Raw genomic sequence first — 15160 nt, forward strand, 5'->3', positions numbered from 1 at the left:
GAACTATTCATCAATAGTAGCAAGTTGCAAGCCAGATAGACACTGGTCCAATGATGGGAAAATTTTCTTAATGTCCTGTCCCTCAGTATCCTAGAAAATGATAAATCTCACGATAGTTCACTGTGATCCACAACAATTGAGGGAGGAACTCACTATGTTGATGATTCTTAGCTATAATTTATTCAGGGATGGAGACTATTTCTTAGGATTAGCAGTAATCCAGTTAATGGCAATACAGCCATCTTGATGAAGTAGGCATCAGTTTGAGAGAGGTGTTAGGGAAAAGTTTGAGCTGATAGTATTGGAAGGAAGTGTGTCTGCTGGACAGAATACAGAATGAAACAGTAAGTAAACAGAATACATTCCAAGCTGTTAGAGTCAGAGTGTGAGTTCCAACCTGAAATAACAAGAATATTTAATAGGCCAATTGGATAATCAATGAACTCACAGAAATGGCTCATTTTGGGGTACTCATATGACCATCTGCCTTGAATGCAAATACAGATTATTACTGATTACATGTCTTATAATTAAGGTAGATGAGACAGGTGGAAGGTGGAATTAAGGAAGGGAGGCAGTCAGGATCAAGGAGATGCTCAGCAGAGCTCTAGTTCCTGAAAAGGAGACTGGCAAAAAGCACTTGCACCAGCTGAGAGGATCTGGTGCACAATGTAAGCCATCAGAATAGGGAATCAGAAGCCAAGAAACAAGATAAGGGTAAAGGTATGAAACTGAGTTTCAACAAAGACAGGATATTGAGATTGGGTACATTCTAAATTGGGTTCCTGAGTGGCTCAGTGGTAAAGAATCTGCCTGCCAACGCAAGAGACTCAGAAAACACAGATTTGATCCCTGGGTTGGGAAAATCCTCTGCAGGAGGAATTCTTGTCTGGAAAATCCCCATGGACAGAGGAGCCTGGTGGGCTGCAGTCCATGGGGTCGCAAAGAATAAGACACAACTTAGTGACTGAACACACACATGCACATTCTAAATTATCAGAGACTGAGATCATGTCAAGCCCCCCAGGAGTGAGCTAAAGGTCTAAATCCAATGCCAAGCATCACCAAAGCTTAGCATCTAAAACCAAAGGCAGAGAAACAAGCTGCTTGACCTCTGTGGAAAGAAAGGACAAAAGGCCAAAAACCAACAAGTGTCTTGGAAAGTCTAGGAGACTATAGAAGAGGGAGGCACTTTACACCTTTCTGAAGAGCCTTGTCGCAAATACAGAAGACAGTGCCATGTTGACAGTTAGGAAAGTTGCAATACAGATCCATCTTTAAGAGGATGCCCCTACTCTCTGAAACTATGGTGTGGTTCTACTTATATATCTACTCAGAGATCTAGTGCTATGATTCCCACTGCCTAATGTGTCAAATCAAACTTACATTTTCTAAAATTTAAGGCCTCTTGTTATCTGTATACCACAACTCTAAAGTAGTAACCTAAGTTAACTGAACCATCATTCATTCCATAACCTTTTTGAGAGCCTGTGGTGCTTGGCTCTGTGCTGGAGACACATGGTCTTTGTCATCTTCACTTTGTGAAGTGTAGCAAGGGTAGAACAAGAAATTAGATAATTGTAATAGTGAGGTCAGCTCCACGGTGGAGTAAGTTCAGGTTACTGGAGGGACACTTCCTTTTTTACCTTTAAGATTGGAAGAGCCTTTCCTAAATAGGTGATGTCTGAATAGCTTCCTAAATAAAGAAGCTGCTGCTGCTAAGTCGCTTCAGTCATATCCGACTCTGTGCGACCCCGTAGATGGCAGCCCACCAGGCTCCCCCATCCCTGGGATTCTCCAGGCAAGAACACTGGAGTGGGTTGCCATTTCCAATGAATAAAGAAGCGGAGTTTGCAAAAATCCAAGAGACAGTCAATGACTCAATCAATCAAATAATAACTATAATTTAAGAGTTTAGTATGTGACAGCTACTATATTAAATTCTTTTCCTGAATTACATTTTATATACCCTACACAATGATCCTGTGAGGTACATATTAACATTTTCCACAGTTTATAGGTGAGGATATTGAAACACAAAGAATCTAAGTAACTTGCTCAAAATTATGCAGTTAAGATGTAGAGGATTTGAAGAGAAAGATTAGAGAGACAGAAAGGGACATCATGAACTGCTTGATAATCCATATAAAAGAATGTGAGTTTTATCTTGAGGACAATGTGGATCAAGTCAGTGACTTTTAAATGATGGTTGACAGATATGCGTTGGATGGATCACCTGTCTGATCTTATAGGAAGATAAGGCAGGGAATAAGAATGGTTTGAATTGAAATTATACTAAGGAAGATGTCTGAAATAGAGACAGTGAGTAAGGATTCATCAGTTTATAACTCTGATTTAAAAAAAGATAACAAAGTAGGTAACATCATTCAGGAGTATGTCCCTAAGTGAGAATCATGGCTTACGAGACAATGCTGACAAACACCTCCATTTAAAGAATGGGTGAAGGAAGAATAGCCCAAAAAGAGAACTTAGAAACAGATTCTTAATGTCCTTTAGAGATGCCATCTTCTATCCTGCCTCTAAGCCCTTATACACACTGCTCTGGTCACCTGTGTCATTCTCTTCCTCCACTTCTTTTACTCAATCTCAGCTGTCCTTGCAAGAACCTTCTCTATCTTCCCTGAGGATGCAAGTTTACCCTTAGAGAACCTTTGATTTGTTCCTTAAAAATTAGTGCATATGTCCCATCTTATAGCATAATTATTTTTTCTAGTTGTTTTTCCATGTTGATTTTGTCATCCTAGATTATATGTATGCTTAAAACAAGGGTTATGCTAGCTCTTTTGGAATATTTTCATCATCCCTAGACTTGAATCCTGATAGATAGTCACCAGGCATCTAATGATCAATGGTTGCTACATGGCACCTAGTGTTGTATGTAATGAATAGGGTTATATAAGCCCCAATATACACAAAGTATGTGGACCTATTCTCCTGGTATAACTACTAACAGTGCTTCTTTTGCCTTCAAAATTGGCACAGTTTAGGCAAATAATTATATAGTCACTCTACTGATAAAGCAACAAATATATTTTTTAAAAATCTAGCATTTTAAAATGGTACTATTTCTAACACAAATATAGTTTTGTTCTGGAAATTAAGGCATGTTAAAGTTTTCTGCACGCAGGTATCATAAGTAATAAATGTCATTCCAAATGTCAAATGTCTCCATTACTGGCCTATTGTTCAATTGACAGATGCCATTGTCTATTATAAAGTTATGAGTAGTTTATTTTTTAAAAGTAACATCAAATGATATACATACTATTGTATTATAAAGGCATTATGCCACTAAATTATAGTTTTAGAAATGTAAAATACTTTTACAAGTTTGTTTAAAGACAACCCTTTGGAATAGGTTTTTCTCCCAAAAACAGAATTATCACTTTTGCTTGTTTTCAAGGAAAGTTTCACTATTTTCAACTTATTTAAACCTAAAATTCATGGGGAAAGAGAAGTTTCTCCTCATTCATGAACTTCCTACTTATATATGTGCTTAGTTGATTGTTCTTAATGGATAATTATACCATTTCATACAGGATATCTGTCAAGATCTTGGTTATATGCAATTTGAAAATTTTCAGAAACCAAAAAGTAAGGTTTTGCTATAGTGTTAACTTTATTTCTTAAATTAGGAACTTTGTGTTCCAGACAATAAAAATTCAATAGTTTGATCCCCAAATCCTCACTGAATATTTGTTATTCTGCCCAGACCATGTAGTGTGATGTTAGACAAGGAAACAGATACCATTTTCTTGTGATCTACACATTCTCCCAGGGTAATTCTCAGTTCCCTCATTTCCCAGGTCAAAGTGGCATTAATTCTGTGAGAATAGCTCATCTGTGCCCTGGATAATCGGAGTTCCCTAGAACAGCACAGAGGCACTCTGTTTATGTCTGACAAAATAGTTATACATCACACTTCTTCAGATCATAAATACACATTTATCTTTAGCATATATCACCAAGTGAGTCATTTTGATGTAAATATTGCACCTCTTAAATATAATGATGATAATAGAGGCTGTGAATCTACAGATTTGTGCAAGTGCTCCCTTTTCAATAACTGAAAATATTTAAATCGCAGAAGTTTTAACATCCTATGAGAAGTGGCAGACAGAGTGGGACCTACCATAGTTGCAACTGTTTTTCTGAATTATGAATAAGGCAGACTCACTGGCTTCTACGTTGGTAGGTTTTTGTTGTGCTGGGACCAGCAGCCCGGAAATGACTGACTCAGAGGGGATCCTTATCTCCTTCCCTCCTTTTAGTTATGTTATTACGTAGAAAGGGCTCCATGGCAAAGGGTTATAAACAAAGCAAGGTGAGCAATAGTCTGTACATTTTCTCATTCAGTCAAAAGCCCCATGGGAATTGTCCAGCTTTCTCAGACTGGTAAAAATGCTGTCTTTTGGAATGTACCCAATGGCAACCCACTCCAGTATTCTTGCCTCGAGAATCCCATAGACAGAGGAGCCTGGTGGCTACAGTCCATGGGGTCACAAAGAGTCGGACACGACTGAGTGACTAAGCAGCAGCAGCAAGATGATGGGGAATCGTCATTGTGATGGCATTGCCATCTCTTACTGGTTGGCATCTTTGTCTGGAAGCTATCTCAGTTGGCTGTAATTTTACTTGAAGATTAAAGCACAGATTTTTATATGTATCTTCTGTTCTCTGAATGTAAAAAATATAAAATACACCTACATTCACTTCTAACTGGCAGTCTTGTAATTCAGCAGATTTCTGCTTTTCATTGAAACCTGGAGTTGAATTGTCTTGAGCCGGAAGGCATTCAAGCTGCTGTTTTTTGCTCAGCTATATTTCTCTATAAGCACCTAATTGTTTCAAAAAGTGATGTACAGTATGCAAAAACCTGAATCTAATGCAAATAAGTCTGTACAGCACTAACATTAACAGGTGTTCTCATTAATGTAAGTACACATGGAACAACTCTTGAATGTTTTATAAACACTCATAATCATGGCCAAATATGTTACAATTGCATAAAGACACATACTTCAACATCTTTTATTCTTGTTGTGCAGTCTCAGCACTTATTAACAGAAGACATGTGTATGTAATAAACTAGGGGCAACAATACCTGTTTCTGCTTAAGTCACTGTATCTTAAATTAACTAATACTTCTAAATACAAGTATTGGTAACATAACCACTGCCCCCTGACCTCCTATAGTTTGTTTATTAATATTAATAACACTTTACTGAACATAATGGCTGCAACAGTGCAGGACCAGCAACTTTGCATCACTGAGGTTCTCTAAAGACTTGACCCATTGACCTTAGCATTAACTCTTGAAAATCTTAAACTGTGTCCAATTTCCCCTATTGTCAACACTCAATTAGAAAGATCAATACATAGGGTGAGGTTCATGGATATTCTAGTATAGATTACCCCTGCAAAACACATGCTTTGGAATATAATCAAGAACATTCTATTCTAGCAATATGCATTTAAGTACAGAACCAGTCTTGGTGCTCCCTGACTCCCTCCATATTTAATCCTTTTATCTGAAGTCTAGGGCTTGTTGACTGATGGGAGAAGAGTGTCAGTGTGTTGCTCCCAATCTTCAAAATGGATTGCCTACTCTACTCTGATAAAAAGGTGTCATCAGTAGATCTCAAAATAAGCACTTATACATTGCCTGAAAGTACACAATGGTATTGTAACTTTCAAAATTTTATTAAAATTGAGGATGAGCTAAATGCTATGGCATATCAAACAATAGGATATAATGCATTCACTGAAATGTATAAGGTTGATAAAATTTACCTATATGCTATTTACTTAGTGCCCCTTGGTTGTGGGTTGTATGGCTACATCCTGGGTAGACAATTACTCTTGGCTTCTAAGTGATGACAGTGTAGTGGAGGGAACAGAGAAATCAACAGGGAATTGCAATGCAGACCATTTTGCCCTGTGATGAAACAGGATTCATAGATGCATGTAGCAGGAACATCTATTTCAGAGAACCCTTTCCTGAAAAGGTGACATCTAAATTGATTTGAATAATATCATAGAGGGTTCTTCAGAAAGGAAACAACCTGCTCTGAGGGAAGAAATGAGAATTAGTATGGAACAGCTAGACAAGGAAAAATATCAGTATGGCTGGATTATAGAGATGCAGGGGAAAGTGTGGAACAGGGACTCCAGAGCAGGTAGGTGGCAGAGCACACAGGGTCTGGCAGCCCGAATGAAAGGATTTACACTGCAGTGTAACAGCTGTGGGGAATCTCAGATTATCAGGTATAGGAATTGGTTATTTGGGACTGTAGCCCACCAGTCTTCTCTGTCCATGGGATTTTCTGCGCAAGAATACTGGAATAGGTTGCCATTTTCTATTTCAAGAGAAATGGGATGATGAGATCCAAATTTCAGAGAGATCACTATGGCTACAGTATAGAACATGGATTGGAAGGGGAAACGAGATTGTAGAGAGACAAAAGCTCTTAAATCCATGTGAAAATGATGGTAGTATAGATAAATGCTAAAATTATACTTCAGTATACATGACATTTTCATTAAAATATAAACACATATATAATGTTTATCCAAGAGTCAAAAAAAAAAAAATTGATAGATAGGCAACCATCCAGTATGCCTTGGGAAAGGGAAATGTTGTGTTTAAGTTATACTTTTATATTTGTTAAAATCTTTACATTGGGCATTGCTTAAATAAATACAGAAATAGTAAAAACCATTCCAATTAGGAAATGGTGGGGGCAGCAAATGCCCAAGTGACTCATTAGTCATGTGACTAAGTGAGTAATTTTGCACAGTGAACATAGATCAGGCTAGAAGCTGATGTGTGGTTGGCAGTGATTAATTGAGTGGTGGGTACCAGCAAACAGGAGCCCTGAGATGATGCGTTTATCTAGAGGCAGTTATTCCCCCCAAGTTTAAAAATTAACGTTAACAGCAATAAAACTCTAAGCTGATATCTTTATACACCAACTGCTTCGATTAGTCACTTTTTCAGTCGTTTTTCATATGAGCACCACAGGCAAAACTTTTGGTGTAGCTGACTGCAAAACTATAGAAACTGCTAAACTATCTACTAATTACTTGGATAGTATTCTTTCATGAATATTGAGAAGACTGTTTGTCAGTGTTAAAATATTTTATTACAGACAAAAGAAGGAACACAAGTTTTTTTTTTTTTTCTGTATTCGGGTTTGGGTATTTCATTAATAAACAGAAAGGTAGTATGGGCAAATGACTCGGTGTGAATGTTCACTGTAGAACCAGTTTTATTATGCAGAACAAATAAATCTGTATTGCAAGAATGCATGGACCAAATTATTTGGGTATCAGTGGTACAGCTCAATTTCAGTTAAAAAGCACTGTTTCTTGAAAGTTTGGCCTTAAACCTTAGATTTTGGAACACACTTAAGATCTGTTGTATATATTGCCCAACATTTGTTTACCTTCTATTATAAAAGAAATTGCTTACATGAGCAGTCTATTTTTATATGATGACACTGCTGAGGGTTCCAGTAAATGGACATGCAAATCAATCAACCCCAAACACATTGAAAACATAACCAATAAACATCTGGAAACTAGTGAACACATATTTGTTAACACAGGGGCAGTTGTGGAAATGCAGGATCCATTGATAACCAGGCTTATTTTGTAGCATGTGGATTTTAGAATATTTCTCAGAGTCAGAAGAAACAGGGTAATTATAACATAAGGTTCAACATCTTTAGATATGTAGAACATTTTCCGTTGCTTAAAACAAATATTCCCTAAGAAAGTATAAAGCATTTTTCTGACTTGCAAAGTTTTTGCAGTCTATCATTTAAATTACTTAAATAAAGGGAGCTTTACTGGTCCCCAAAGCTGCGAATATAACACCCTCCATGCATATTAGTTTGATCTTCTTGACAGACCAGAAAAGTGTTTGTGTGTGCCAATTAAAACAAAAACGGATCCCTAGTGGCTTGTTCCTCACACGACTTCTGAAGACTGCTATCATTGTTTGCTGGGGCAACCCTGGATAAGGCTGCTATCCAAAGTAAACAAACTTTTCAAAACTTTCATGACAGATGGGGGTTACAAATGCATTTTAATAAGAGAGTTGCCAAAGCCACTTTTTTTTTTATAATCAGCATATATTTACTTAACATCTAGCAACATTGGGAACACAAGGCAGATACTTTCTCACAAAATGTTTTAACAAGTAACATTTTTGGAAAGACAAACGGAAGACCTTTTACTTCTAAATGATATTTTACCCTTTGTTTTGTGTTAACTTTGCTCCACATGTTAAGAAAAATGTTAGGAGTTACTCAAACCAGACTGTAATTTGAGACAGACATGCAGCTTGATAATGTAATTTCTTGAGTGGTCATAAACACCTTTGAGACCAAGTAATTTAACTATAAGTATAACCATGACAACCTCCATATCAAATGTGGAGTGTAATGCAAGATGAAAAAAAAAAAAAAAAAAACGCTAATCTGAGGGTTTTTTAAAAGTCATTGTTACTTCAATTTAGTTACTTCAATTTCACTATGATGTGACCAAGGTATATGTATTTCTTATGCTGTTAGAATTAAAGATACAACCAAAATTAACAAAAAATAATTTATGTTCACTTCAAATGAATTTACTATACTTGACATAATTAAATTCTATTCCTCTTAAATGGGTAATCTACCTATTTGTAGGTAGCCATATCATTTAACATTTTTCAAAACTCTTTGTATATCTGGAATACTTTAGAATGCATTTCCTATATACAGTTTCAACTTTATTAACATGGAGTAAACCTTCCTTAGGCTCATAACCAGATTTGATCCTAAGCAAAATGTGAAAGACATTTAGTTCAAACATAGGATTGTTTTAGTCTTTTCTAGGATGTCAAGGAGTTTATTGGATAACCCAACTATGTTTTGGGCTTCCCTGGTTGCTCAGTGGTAAGAATGTACTTAACAGTGCAGAAGAAGCAGGTTCATCCCTGGGGCGGGAAGATCCTCTGGAGAAGGAAGACAACCAACTCTTGTATTCTTGCCTGGAGAATCCCATGGACAGAGGAGCCTGGCAGGCTACAGTCAGTGGAGTGTCAAAAGAGTTGGACACCACTGAGCACACGGGCAATGCACTTTCATAGTAGGATAGTGGCTGTCCTTGAGGGAAAAAAAGAAAGCATCTGAGTAAGAATATTGGTGGATCTTTTAAAATTGTGCTATCTTTAACATGACAGTAAAGAAGCAACTTTAGTCTAAGGTCTGTAGTCTGCATTTCACAACTGAAACCAAACCTTTATGGTCCTTTTCTCATTTGCACAGTCCTTGATGGTATACAACAGTTTGCTGAAGACTAGTGAACTAGAAATCAAGATCTTTGTAATCTCTTGATTCAGTCATTTAAAATGATGCCAATTGGATAGAATGGCATTTTCATTTTCCTCATTTGCTTCATTTTCTTCATTTGCAAAATTACTTTATGATAGTGGAAGAAAGCTGCATTTGAAAAATGTTTATTATGTGCTTTGAGATCATTAAAACTGATATCACTTTGCATACCAAGTGGTAGTATTCATATCCTTAATAGACTAAAGTTCTGATACAATCAACCTAAAAGAATAACTTACCATGACCAACAGTTTATGGATAATTCCATGATGTAAATGTGTCTGCAGTAATTATTCCCTCCTCGGAAATCTTGACATGAACATTGTTCTACTCACATTGGGACTTAGTATAAGCCATTTCTATTGTTATTTATCTCTATACTCTTATGTCCTATCGGTCTGAACAGATTGTGAGCTCTTGAGGGTGGAGCTTGTGTATCCTTAGCTTCTAACAATGTGCCATTCACTTAACAGATGTTTAATCAGGCCTTGTTGTTGATTAGGGGGATGTTCAGTGAGAAACACATCCTCTAATTCTCCTAAACTAAGGATTCTTTTGGGGATTTATTCTGCAGTAGGAAAGTTGCTACTATCAAAAAGTGGAACACACGTTACTTGTTTACTCTTGCACCTTTAATAGTCTCCCAACATTCATTTGAAGTCATCTGAAATGGAAGCAGCCGACGATATTTTACTGTATTTTGCTGATGAGTTATCTATCTATAAAGTTTTTCATCAATTATTATCATGTACGTTTGGTTACTAACTAAGTTAAATTTTCTATAATGTTTACTCTGTGGAGCTATGAATAGTTTTAATTTGTTTTTTCATTATCTTTAATTTTTCTAAATTCTCCACAGCAAATTTAATGCTTTATAATCATAAAAACTGTTCATGGGGTTCTCAAGACAAGAATACTGAAGTGGTTCACTATTCCTTTCTCCAGTGGACCACGTTTTGTCAGAACTCTCCACCATGACCCATCTGTCTTGGGTGGCCCTACACAGCATGGCTCATAGTTTCACTGAGTTAGACAAGGCTGTGATCCATGTGATCAGATTGGTCAATTTTCTGTGATTGTGGTTTTCAGTCTGTCTGCCCTTGGATGGAGAAAGATAAGAGGTGTATGGAAGCTTCCTGATGGGAGAGACTGACAGAGGAGGAAACTGGGTCTTGTTCTGATGGGTGGGGCCATGCTCAGTAAATCTTTAATCCAATTTTCTGTTGATGGGTGGGGCTGTGTTCCCTCCCTGCTATTTACCTGGGGCCAAACTATGACTTCCCTGGTCGCTCAGACTGTAAAGCTCTGCCTACCATGTGGGAGACCTGGGTTCAATCCCTGGGTTGGGAAGATCTCCTGGAGAAGGAAATGGCAACCCACTCCAGTGTTCTTGCTTGGAAAACCCCAAGGGCAGAGGAGCCTGGTGGGCTACAGTCCAAGGGGTTGCAAAGAGTTGGACGTGACTGAGCGACTTCACTAAACTATGGTGGAAGTAATGAAGATAATGGGGACCTCCTTCAAAAAGTTCCTTGCAGGTACTGCTGCACTCAGTGGCCCCAACCCTGCAGCAGGCCACCATCAACCCATGCCTCTGCCAGAGGCTCCTGGACACTCACGGGCAAGCCTGGGTCAGTCTCTTGTGGGGTCACTGCTCCTTTGTCCTGGGTCCTGGTGCAAACAATGTTCTGTTTGTGCCCTCCAAGAGTGTGTTTCCCCAGTCCTGTGTAAGTTCTGGCAGCTCTATGGTGGGGTTAATGGTGACCTCCTCCAAGAGGGCTTATGCCATACTTTGGGTCTGCTGCACCCGGAGCCCCTGCCCCTACGGCAGTCCACTGCTGACCGTACTTCCTCAGGAGACACTGAAACACAGCTCTGGCTCAATCTCTGTGGGGTCTCTGGGTCCTGGTGCACACAAGGTTTGCTTGAGCCCTCTGAGCATCTCTGGCAGGTATGGGGTTTGATTCTAAATGTGATTTCACCCCTCCTACCATCTTGCTGGGGCTTCTCTTTTGCCCTTGGACATGAGATATCTCCTCAAAGTCACTCCAGCGCTGCACAGCCGCCACTCCAGCATCTACTGTCTTGCTGGGGCTTCTCTGTCCTTGGACATGGAGTATCTCCTCACAGTCGCTCCAGTGCCACACAGTCGATGCTCCAGTGCTGCAGCCATGAAATTAAAAGATGCTTGCTCCTTGGAAGGAAAGTTATGACTACCTAAACACCTTTTTAAATATTAAAGAGCAGAGATATTACTTTGCCAACCAAAGTCCATCTAGTCAAAGCTATAGTTTTTCCAGTGGTCATGTATGAATGTGAGAGTTGGATTATAAAGAAAGCTGAGAGCCGAAGAATTGATGCTTTTGAACTGTGGTGTTGGAGAAGACTCTTGAGAGTCCCTTGGACTGCAAGGAGATCCAACCAGTCCATCCTAAAGGAGATCAGTCCTGAATATTCATTGGAAGGACTGATGCTGAAGCTGAAACTCCAATACTTTGGCCACCTCATGCGAAGAACTGACTCATTTGAAAAGACCTTGATGCTGGAAAAGATTGAAGGTGGGAGAAGGGGACGACAGAGGATGAGATGGTTCGATGGCATCACCGACTCAAAGGACATGAGTTTGAGTAAACTCTGGGAGTTGGTAGTGGACAGGGAGGCCTGGAGTGCTGCAGTCCATGGGGTCACAAAGAGTCAGATATGACTGAGTGATTGAACTGAACTGAATCAGAAAAACATTAAGTTCTGAAAATATTTTGCTTTTATTCTGGTAAACCAAAGTGTGGAAATTTTTAATTATATAAATACAATCTTACATATTAATTCTTCATTTAAATTAGCATCTAACAGGGGAAAGACTGCCAGAATGCATTGGAGCAATGCACAGAATGCACAGGAGCAATTTAATTGACAGAATTGAAAAGGGCAATATTTAAACATAAGCATTTCTCATTAAAAGTCCTTTAAGCAGTTTTAAGTTTGCATAACAATGTCCCATTTGTTAATTAGGGCTTAAAAAACATTCTTCTCTCATTGTCTTTAATCAGTGGAGTTTGGAACTGGGTTATACCTGTCTCCATCTTCAGAGGAACCATAACAAGGACACAAATGGAGCTATGTTCCTAGCCCAAGGGGAAACTATTGTTGAATTAATACCAAAGTCTTGAGGAATGTTGTCTCTTCTGCATGATGCCCAGTGGATATGCTTACAAGGCTGTTTATGTATACATTCATTTACCAGAAAAAATTCAGATGGTCACTATTTAGTGAGAAAAGTTTCAGGCAAATGTCCTGACAGGTATTTAAATACATCTATTCTTAACGCTAGAAAATTTCATTGAGGTGTCTTTGGTGCCAAGATATATACCTTCAAAATACAACTTGGAAGAGATAAGGGATTTCAAGAGGCACTTGTCTAAAGTAAGCTTTGAAGTGAAGTGGAGACCAGCAGCTCTTGCCTAAACCATTTTTTCTGTAAATTCTTCCTTCATCTACCTTGTCCCAGCATCTGTCACTGAGACCATACATGATATAGAAAGAATATATTAGCCTGACTTAATATATTGTTATCAGCTCTATGTCACTCTGTAGTGTCATCAGGAGAGACTCAATCAAAAGGTTTAGTCAAAACTAACATTTACTGATAGCTTTCTCTCAGGAGCATTGACAATTCGATCGTTCAAAGTGCAAATATAATTTGGCAAAGTATTTATCAGAACTACAGAGGTAATGTTAAAAAAAAAAGTAGATTGAGAAACCTGAATTCAATGTGTTTTACCAGCCAAAGACTTTGAAACCGCTTTCCTATGAGTGACTGGAATGGAACAGAACAAAGTCAATTACTGACTGTAATTAAGAAGTGGAAGCATTCAAACTGTAGAGAGCAGTAGCAGACTTCTCCAGACTGCCTAGTAACTTGAAAGATTAGTGGGAAGACAGAGGAGAGGATGCAACTGTATCTTTCTAATAGTATGCTTTAAATGAATTGCATTCACATAGTTCTCTGGTCCAGCTTCCCCAAATGAATTCATAAATCACTGATTATGTACAAATAATGCAGTAATAAATTTGGGCAAAGAAACTTTTAAGATACATTTTGCTTTTCATTGTGTTAGCAGTAAAGATTCCCTTTGCATTGCATAGCATGTACCCAAAATGCAAATGCATTGCTGAAGTACTCATATTTAATCACTATTTGAATTTACTAGGCTGAAAATTGAAACTTGTTGGCTCTTTCCTAAACCCTCAGAATATGGTAAATCTAATTATGTTTGTTTCTAGCACTTTGAAAGTGTTCCTTTTTATAATTTTGATAATAGTTTATTTATAATGGCAGAAAAATAGGTTGTACATTGCATTTGGGCTAATTCATATTTCTGTGTGTATGTTAGCAAATTGTAATATTATGTAATACATTCATAATCAAAATATTTATATTCAGATTAGGATGAAGGTAGAGGTCAAGGACATTACTAGTTTTCTTGTGTTAGTTAGAAGTGACCTTATATTTTTAGATTACTATTTCTGTGGCAACACTTTATATAAAGTAAATATTTGGAACTTTATATAAGTAAAGAACATTGCAAGGGTGTTCAGATAATTAAGGAAATATCAGCTTAACTGTCTTTTACAAGATACATAAAACAGAGGACTATTTGGAGGCTATTTTGAGCTATCCTGAATCTTACATGCAATTTTTATTAAAAAAAAGAAAAAAAGTGATAGGCCCTGGTAATCTGTCAAATTCGAGTGTGGGTAATTAAGTTGCCTTCTATTTTCTAATCTTTCACATCTCTTAATTGCATGTACTTTGTATGCTTCCTTTTCTGACTGTTGTAAAAATTTGGGATCCAACTCACCCAAGAATGATTATATTGCAGCACTGAGTAATGTTGCATATCTAAATAATTTTTCCTAAATATCAGTGCAAATGAATATATCTGTATTGTGTAAACAAAGATTTCTTTAAGACTTCAGGATTGTTGTCACTAAATGTTACCATAAAAATCACTGAAACTTCAGAGTGAGCTGTTTTGGGTAATTGTCACTTTAATGATAGAATTACAGAGGCATTTTATACCTCAATTTGTGATTTTCTGAATTTGAGCCATATTTTAGCACTTACCTCCCATTTAGAGGAAGTAAGGCTGAGAAGAGGTGACTAACTCCTGATTGAGTATTTTGAAATGTCTGTCCTCTAAACCTCTGAAGCCTTGCTTGATGCGTGACAGTAGTTGGGAAATGTTCATCTTCTTGGTGAAACAAAAAAGTCAATAATACAAAGAGAAAATCTTCATGGTTCAGATTGATAGCTTAAAACAAAGAGCATGTCCACACCTTCTCTAATCAAATTCTTCTCTAGGTAATCCTTTATGTGTGAAATCAAGTTTTCTATAGGGTCTCATCCTTCTCTAACAATTCCAGGGGGAAAAAGGTTCCCTTTAATGAAAAACTTATAGTTGTACTCTAAATATTGCCAACTACTTAACAGCCCTAAGTATCTGGAACAGGAATGTTCTTCTGATACATACTATCCATGAGAGGTCCAAATATGTAAATGAACTTATATTCTAATATACTCTTTTTGTGGGGAAATTGGTCTTCATTACTTTCCTATAGATCTTTTTGATAAGAAAGTAGAAATAGCCAAATGTTACTCATTAGAATGACCTTTTAGAAAAGTCTGCATTAGGCTCTTTGGTAAATAATCTGTTTTAGTACACTCCATAAAAGGAAATCAAATATAGAGATACTATTAG

General features: G+C 37.5%; 1 protein-coding gene across 1 annotated transcript in view; it reads left to right on the forward strand.

Moving 5' to 3' along the window:
* ARHGAP15 (Rho GTPase activating protein 15) overlaps positions 1–15160 on the forward strand; it is a 698771-nt gene that overhangs the window by 336025 nt on the left and 347586 nt on the right. The gene's annotated exons all lie outside the window — the stretch shown is intronic.

The sequence above is a fragment of the Bos mutus genome, chromosome 2 (assembly GCF_027580195.1).
Source record: "Bos mutus isolate GX-2022 chromosome 2, NWIPB_WYAK_1.1, whole genome shotgun sequence".
NCBI classification, from domain to species: domain Eukaryota; kingdom Metazoa; phylum Chordata; class Mammalia; order Artiodactyla; family Bovidae; genus Bos; species Bos mutus.